Raw genomic sequence first — 8196 nt, 5'->3', positions numbered from 1 at the left:
ATTTACTGATGTTCCAGGATCAATGCAGTCTTGAACTGCATTGAATAACTCTCCTGGATCAATGTAGTCATAAACAGGATTGAATGACTATCCAGGATCAAGATAGTCATGAACTGGATTAAATGTTTATCCAGGATCAGTGCAGTCTGTAATACAATTAACTGGCTATCCAAGATTAATACATTCATAAACTAGATTAACTGTCTATCCAGGATCGATACAGTCATTAACTGGATTAACTATACAGGACCAATAAAGACATGAAGTGGATTAAGTGATTATCTAGGATAAGTGCAGTCAGATACTGGATTTACTGAGTATCCAGGATCAATGCAGGGTTCAATGACTATCCAAGATCAATGCAGTTATGAAGTGGATTAAGTGATTATCCAGGATCAATGCAGTCTGTCATAAGTTTAAATGACTATCAAAGATTAATACAGTCATGAACTAGATTAACTGACTATCCAGGATTATTACAGTCATTAACTGGATTAACTAACTATCCATGATCAGTACTGTCAGTAGTAGGATTAACTGGCTGTCAAAGATTAATACAGTCAACAACAGGATTAATTTGCTATATCTAAATCTCAGATTAACACAGTTATTGAAAAGGATTTCATGCAGATTCGAGAAGAAATACAGTCATGAACAATGTCCAGTTGACTATCCAGGATCAGCAGCTATTGGCTACCCAAGACAAACTGCTTATAATGCTGTGCAAAGTACTACTAAGTTTGCTAGCATGCTATTTAGATAAACTTTAGGTAGCTCAGAAGTTGATCTGTTAGGTATTTGTGAATGTTGTCAAACATATGCTTAAAAAATCAAACTTTTCTTAGTATTACTGTTTGCTAAACAAAACCTAACTAGCCAGATAGCCAGTTAGCAATGCTACATGATAAGATAACTGACTAGCCTGTATGAGAGACTGAACATTATCTATCCACACTATCTGTAAGTTGACAAAATGACTTTAGTAAAATGTTGCACCCATTTGTTTTATCCTAATACATTTTAGAATAGTTGCAGGAGCAGGAGGCACTGGTTTTGAAAAACAGCAAAGACGCAGGCTGATGATGTCACAAATCATTAAATGGACGATACCGATGTTTATTAAGGAAAGAAGAACAAATGATTATCCAGGATTAGACGCCACTTATGAAAATCATATCGTGCTTTTGAAGGAACTCTCATTTCTGTATTATGGTGCAGGCTGAGAATAAACTTGCAAATTTATGAAAAGACGCCAAGGCTCTTGAAGGCCACCGTCAATATAGCCCTTAGGTGTGATCTGGAGTGTGCTTAAAACTCTGAGTGGCAGCGGTGGGATTCGAAACCAAGCCTCCGCATCCAGTGCTTAATCCGCTTGTGACAGGGCAAACAATTTCCAATTGTTTAAACGTTCAGCCTCTTTGTCTGCAGTTTGTTTTGCACAGTACTGTCTTTAGCTATTGCTATCGAGCATTTTGCTCGACTGCTCGACAACAATGGTGTAACCTATAATTATCTTCCTCTTTGACACAAATCACTTGGATGATTAGAGAGGTTAGCACAGAGGTCAGGCATGGCAAAACGGCTGCTGGTCTTTTCGCATTAAGCAGGATGTGTCTCCGGTTAGTCGGAGTGAAATCCGATTGCTGCGTGGGACGGAATATGCAAATCCGCTCGTTACGCGGCAAGCGGTTTCCAATTGTTTAAACGTTCAGCCTCTTTGTCTGCACTTTGTTTTGCACAGTACTCTCTTTCAATATTGCTATTGGGCATTTTGTTTTGTCTGCTCCCCAACCATGGCTGTGCCCTATAATTATCTTCCTCTTTGACACGAATCACGTGCCCAGTGACGTACTGCATGGGGAGGAGTTTCGATTGTACTGGGAAGGATTTTTGCTGTTGAATGTGCCTTGGAGAGACAGATGCGCTTGCACTGCTATAACATGTGGCTCAAGTGTTTCTCAGACCATCTCCTGAAGTGGTATGAGCGATCGCATTTGTATCTGGTTTAAATTCGTCCTGGGAGCATTTACACTTGCATTTTGAAACACTTTGGTTCCCATTCGATCTTCACATGACAGGAAAAAATTGCATCTTTGTCTTTCACGTCTGAGATGATGGTAAGGCTCAGATGCCATTTACAAACTATGACCAGGGTTGTATTTCGCTATGGCTGATTTTCTTGCTGCCCTGAGAACAGACAGCAACACGCTTCGGATGATTAGAGAGGTTAGCACAGAGGTCAGCACAGAGGTCAGGCATGATGAAACGGCTGCTGGTTATTTCGCATTAAGCAGGATGCCAAGTCTCTGGAAGGCCACTGTCAATAAAGCCCTTGCTAGGTGCGATCTAGAGTGTTCGCAAAACCCTGACTGGCAGCGGTGGGATTCGAACCCACGCCTCCGAAGAGACTGGAGCCTAAATCCAGCGCCTTAGACCACTCGGCCACACTACCTCGGGACGTAAAGGCCGAAGGTAGGCGCTTTGAAGGAACTCTGGTTTCTGTATGATGGCGGAGGCTCAGAATAAACTTGCCTCTTTATGAAAGCAGCAGAAGACAGTGAAAGTGCAAGACACTTCAAGGCAGTACTTCCTGCTACCATCATTGCTGTGGCTGATATTCAGTAAAGCCACACACGATAGGACTTAGAAGCCCTTGAATGCTGTCGTACACCTTGACGGGTTTTTCCTCAAAAGCTGTCCTGGCAGCGGTGGGATTCGAACCCACGCCCCCGAAGAGACTGGAGCCTTAATCCAGCGCCTTAGACCGCTCGGCCACGCTACCGCCCGCCACAGCTCCCTGTCACTTCCTTTTCGTGACATTCTGCGGCCTCAGTCCGGCGGTAATCCATCGAAGCTTAATCCCACGCCTTCGACCCCTCGGAGACGCTACCCTACGCCAAACCGCCGTGTCGCTTCCTTTCCCAGACATTTCCCAAGAAAGTAATGGTAAAAGTTTATTTTGTTGACAGACAGACAGAACCACGGCTTTGTCTTCTAAATTTTTGCCCATCAAATTGCACGCGTTCCTGGAGAGCCACACTCTACGATTTAGAGGGGACCATGCTTCAAAATCCCACTATCCATCCACTGGCAAATTAAAAAGCCTTTTTGAAAATAGTTACCGGGAAATCAGCTGAACAAAACAAACAAAGCTCACCTAAGTTGAATACACTCATTCAGCAAGACGCTTTACAAAAAGGGGTGAAAAACGCTTTCAATAACGTTTCAGTCAAACTTCTAAGAAGATTCGACTTCCTACACACAGATGCCACCACATTCTGAGCATGTCTTTGACCCTGATTACACCTGCTCACTTGATGTGACTGGTATCTGGATTTTGTCCTTTAGCCACATGCATTTACGTTTGGCGGTCGAACGTGTCTCCGGTTAGTCGGAGTGAAATCCGATTGCTGCGTGGGACGGAATACGCAAATCCGCTCGTTACGCGGCAAGCGGTTTCCAATTGTTTAAACGTTCAGCCTCTTTGTCTGCACTTTGTTTTGCACAGTACTCTCTTTCAATATTGCTATTGGGCATTTTGTTTTGTCTGCTCCCCAACCATGGCTGTGCCCTATAATTATCTTCCTCTTTGACACGAATCACGTGCCCAGTGACGTACTGCATGGGGAGGAGTTTCGATTGTACTGGGAAGGATTTTTGCTGTTGAATGTGCCTTGGAGAGACAGATGCGCTTGCACTGCTATAACATGTGGCTCAAGTGTTTCTCAGACCATCTCCTGAAGTGGTATGAGCGATCGCATTTGTATCTGGTTTAAATTCGTCCTGGGAGCATTTACACTTGCATTTTGAAACACTTTGGTTCCCATTCGATCTTCACATGACAGGAAAAAATTGCATCTTTGTCTTTCACGTCTGAGATGATGGTAAGGCTCAGATGCCATTTACAAACTATGACCAGGGTTGTATTTCGCTATGGCTGATTTTCTTGCTGCCCTGAGAACAGACAGCAACACGCTTCGAGATGATTAGAGAGGTTAGCAGAGGTCAGCACAGAGGTCAGGCATGATGAAACGGCTGCTGGTTATTTCGCATTAAGCAGGATGCCAAGTCTCTGGAAGGCCACTGTCAATAAAGCCCTTGCTAGGTGCGATCTAGAGTGTTCGCAAAACCCTGACTGGCAGCGGTGGGATTCGAACCCACGCCTCCGAAGAGACTGGAGCCTAAATCCAGCGCCTTAGACCACTCGGCCACACTACCTCGGGACGTAAAGGCCGAAGGTAGGCGCTTTGAAGGAACTCTGGTTTCTGTATGATGGCGGAGGCTCAGAATAAACTTGCCTCTTTATGAAAGCAGCAGAAGACAGTGAAAGTGCAAGACACTTCAAGGCAGTACTTCCTGCTACCATCATTGCTGTGGCTGATATTCAGTAAAGCCACACACGATAGGACTTAGAAGCCCTTGAATGCTGTCGTACACCTTGACGGGTTTTTCCTCAAAAGCTGTCCTGGCAGCGGTGGGATTCGAACCCACGCCCCCGAAGAGACTGGAGCCTTAATCCAGCGCCTTAGACCGCTCGGCCACGCTACCGCCCGCCACAGCTCCCTGTCACTTCCTTTTCGTGACATTCTGCGGCCTCAGTCCGGCGGTAATCCATCGAAGCTTAATCCCACGCCTTCGACCCCTCGGAAACGCTACCCTACGCCAAACCGCCGTGTCGCTTCCTTTCCCAGACATTTCCCAAGAAAGTAATGGTAAAAGTTTATTTTGTTGACAGACAGACAGAACCACGGCTTTGTCTTCTAAATTTTTGCCCATCAAATTGCACGCGTTCCTGGAGAGCCACACTCTACGATTTAGAGGGGACCATGCTTCAAAATCCCACTATCCATCCACTGGCAAATTAAAAAGCCTTTTTGAAAATAGTTACCGGGAAATCAGCTGAACAAAACAAACAAAGCTCACCTAAGTTGAATACACTCATTCAGCAAGACGCTTTACAAAAAGGGGTGAAAAACGCTTTCAATAACGTTTCAGTCAAACTTCTAAGAAGATTCGACTTCCTACACACAGATGCCACCACATTCTGAGCATGTCTTTGACCCTGATTACACCTGCTCACTTGATGTGACTGGTATCTGGATTTTGTCCTTTAGCCACATGCATTTACGTTTGGCGGTCGAACGTGTCTCCGGTTAGTCGGAGTGAAATCCGATTGCTGCGTGGGACGGAATACGCAAATCCGCTCGTTACGCGGCAAGCGGTTTCCAATTGTTTAAACGTTCAGCCTCTTTGTCTGCACTTTGTTTTGCACAGTACTCTCTTTCAATATTGCTATTGGGCATTTTGTTTTGTCTGCTCCCCAACCATGGCTGTGCCCTATAATTATCTTCCTCTTTGACACGAATCACGTGCCCAGTGACGTACTGCATGGGGAGGAGTTTCGATTGTACTGGGAAGGATTTTTGCTGTTGAATGTGCCTTGGAGAGACAGATGCGCTTGCACTGCTATAACATGTGGCTCAAGTGTTTCTCAGACCATCTCCTGAAGTGGTATGAGCGATCGCATTTGTATCTGGTTTAAATTCGTCCTGGGAGCATTTACACTTGCATTTTGAAACACTTTGGTTCCCATTCGATCTTCACATGACAGGAAAAAATTGCATCTTTGTCTTTCACGTCTGAGATGATGGTAAGGCTCAGATGCCATTTACAAACTATGACCAGGGTTGTATTTCGCTATGGCTGATTTTCTTGCTGCCCTGAGAACAGACAGCAACACGCTTCGGATGATTAGAGAGGTCAGCACAGAGGTCAGGCATGATGAAACGGCTGCTGGTTATTTCGCATTAAGCAGGATGCCAAGTCTCTGGAAGGCCACTGTCAATAAAGCCCTTGCTAGGTGCGATCTAGAGTGTTCGCAAAACCCTGACTGGCAGCGGTGGGATTCGAACCCACGCCTCCGAAGAGACTGGAGCCTAAATCCAGCGCCTTAGACCACTCGGCCACACTACCTCGGGACGTAAAGGCCGAAGGTAGGCGCTTTGAAGGAACTCTGGTTTCTGTATGATGGCGCAGGCTCAGAATAAACTTGCCTCTTTATGAAAGCAGCAGAAGACAGTGAAAGTGCAAGACACTTCAAGGCAGTACTTCCTGCTACCATCATTGCTGTGGCTGATATTCAGTAAAGCCACACACGATAGGACTTAGAAGCCCTTGAATGCTGTCATACACCTTGACGGGTTTTTCCTCAAAAGCTGTCCTGGCAGCGGTGGGATTCGAACCCACGCCCCCGAAGAGACTGGAGCCTTAATCCAGCGCCTTAGACCGCTCGGCCACGCTACCGCCCGCCACAGCTCCCTGTCACTTCCTTTTCGTGACATTCTGCGGCCTCAGTCCGGCGGTAATCCATCGAAGCTTAATCCCACGCCTTCGACCCCTCGGAGACGCTACCCTACGCCAAACCGCCGTGTCGCTTCCTTTCCCAGACATTTCCCAAGAAAGTAATGGTAAAAGTTTATTTTGTTGACAGACAGACAGAACCACGGCTTTGTCTTCTAAATTTTTGCCCATCAAATTGCACGCGTTCCTGGAGAGCCACACTCTACGATTTAGAGGGGACCATGCTTCAAAATCCCACTATCCATCCACTGGCAAATTAAAAAGCCTTTTTGAAAATAGTTACCGGGAAATCAGCTGAACAAAACAAACAAAGCTCACCTAAGTTGAATACACTCATTCAGCAAGACGCTTTACAAAAAGGGGTGAAAAACGCTTTCAATAACGTTTCAGTCAAACTTCTAAGAAGATTCGACTTCCTACACACAGATGCCACCACATTCTGAGCATGTCTTTGACCCTGATTACACCTGCTCACTTGATGTGACTGGTATCTGGATTTTGTCCTTTAGCCACATGCATTTACGTTTGGCGGTCGAACGTGTCTCCGGTTAGTCGGAGTGAAATCCGATTGCTGCGTGGGACGGAATACGCAAATCCGCTCGTTACGCGGCAAGCGGTTTCCAATTGTTTAAACGTTCAGCCTCTTTGTCTGCACTTTGTTTTGCACAGTACTCTCTTTCAATATTGCTATTGGGCATTTTGTTTTGTCTGCTCCCCAACCATGGCTGTGCCCTATAATTATCTTCCTCTTTGACACGAATCACGTGCCCAGTGACGTACTGCATGGGGAGGAGTTTCGATTGTACTGGGAAGGATTTTTGCTGTTGAATGTGCCTTGGAGAGACAGATGCGCTTGCACTGCTATAACATGTGGCTCAAGTGTTTCTCAGACCATCTCCTGAAGTGGTATGAGCGATCGCATTTGTATCTGGTTTAAATTCGTCCTGGGAGCATTTACACTTGCATTTTGAAACACTTTGGTTCCCATTCGATCTTCACATGACAGGAAAAAATTGCATCTTTGTCTTTCACGTCTGAGATGATGGTAAGGCTCAGATGCCATTTACAAACTATGACCAGGGTTGTATTTCGCTATGGCTGATTTTCTTGCTGCCCTGAGAACAGACAGCAACACGCTTCGAATGATTAGAGAGGTCAGCACAGAGGTCAGGCATGATGAAACGGCTGCTGGTTATTTCGCATTAAGCAGGATGCCAAGTCTCTGGAAGGCCACTGTCAATAAAGCCCTTGCTAGGTGCGATCTAGAGTGTTCGCAAAACCCTGACTGGCAGCGGTGGGATTCGAACCCACGCCTCCGAAGAGACTGGAGCCTAAATCCAGCGCCTTAGACCACTCGGCCACACTACCTCGGGACGTAAAGGCCGAAGGTAGGCGCTTTGAAGGAACTCTGGTTTCTGTATGATGGCGGAGGCTCAGAATAAACTTGCCTCTTTATGAAAGCAGCAGAAGACAGTGAAAGTGCAAGACACTTCAAGGCAGTACTTCCTGCTACCATCATTGCTGTGGCTGATATTCAGTAAAGCCACACACGATAGGACTTAGAAGCCCTTGAATGCTGTCGTACACCTTGACGGGTTTTTCCTCAAAAGCTGTCCTGGCAGCGGTGGGATTCGAACCCACGCCCCCGAAGAGACTGGAGCCTTAATCCAGCGCCTTAGACCGCTCGGCCACGCTACCGCCCGCCACAGCTCCCTGTCACTTCCTTTTCGTGACATTCTGCGGCCTCAGTCCGGCGGTAATCCATCGAAGCTTAATCCCACGCCTTCGACCCCTCGGAAACGCTACCCTACGCCAAACCGCCGTGTCGCTTCCTTT

At 46.2% G+C, this 8196-nt stretch overlaps 8 non-coding genes across 8 annotated transcripts; all 8 read right to left on the bottom strand.

Annotated features, from left to right (window-relative positions):
• Positions 1-2370: 2370 nt before the first annotated feature.
• On the bottom strand, positions 2371-2452 carry trnal-uag. The gene has a single exon. It is a non-coding gene; the product is annotated as a tRNA-Leu (tRNA).
• A 248-nt stretch (positions 2453-2700) lies between these two features.
• On the bottom strand, positions 2701-2782 carry trnal-aag. The gene has a single exon. It is a non-coding gene; the product is annotated as a tRNA-Leu (tRNA).
• Positions 2783-4136: 1354 nt separating this feature from the next.
• Positions 4137-4218, bottom strand: trnal-uag. The gene has a single exon. It is a non-coding gene; the product is annotated as a tRNA-Leu (tRNA).
• Positions 4219-4466: 248 nt separating this feature from the next.
• On the bottom strand, positions 4467-4548 carry trnal-aag. The gene has a single exon. It is a non-coding gene; the product is annotated as a tRNA-Leu (tRNA).
• A 1343-nt stretch (positions 4549-5891) lies between these two features.
• trnal-uag lies at positions 5892-5973 on the bottom strand. Its single transcript has one exon. It is a non-coding gene; the product is annotated as a tRNA-Leu (tRNA).
• Positions 5974-6221: 248 nt separating this feature from the next.
• On the bottom strand, positions 6222-6303 carry trnal-aag. Its single transcript has one exon. It is a non-coding gene; the product is annotated as a tRNA-Leu (tRNA).
• A 1343-nt stretch (positions 6304-7646) lies between these two features.
• On the bottom strand, positions 7647-7728 carry trnal-uag. The gene has a single exon. It is a non-coding gene; the product is annotated as a tRNA-Leu (tRNA).
• A 248-nt stretch (positions 7729-7976) lies between these two features.
• Positions 7977-8058, bottom strand: trnal-aag. Its single transcript has one exon. It is a non-coding gene; the product is annotated as a tRNA-Leu (tRNA).
• Positions 8059-8196: the final 138 nt, after the last annotated feature.

The sequence above is a fragment of the Colossoma macropomum genome, unplaced genomic scaffold, assembly GCF_904425465.1.
Source record: "Colossoma macropomum unplaced genomic scaffold, Colossoma_macropomum, whole genome shotgun sequence".
NCBI classification, from domain to species: Eukaryota; Metazoa; Chordata; class Actinopteri; order Characiformes; family Serrasalmidae; genus Colossoma; species Colossoma macropomum.
The sequence above is the reverse complement of the archived record's forward strand: the minus strand, read 5'-3'. Positions and strand labels throughout refer to the sequence as shown.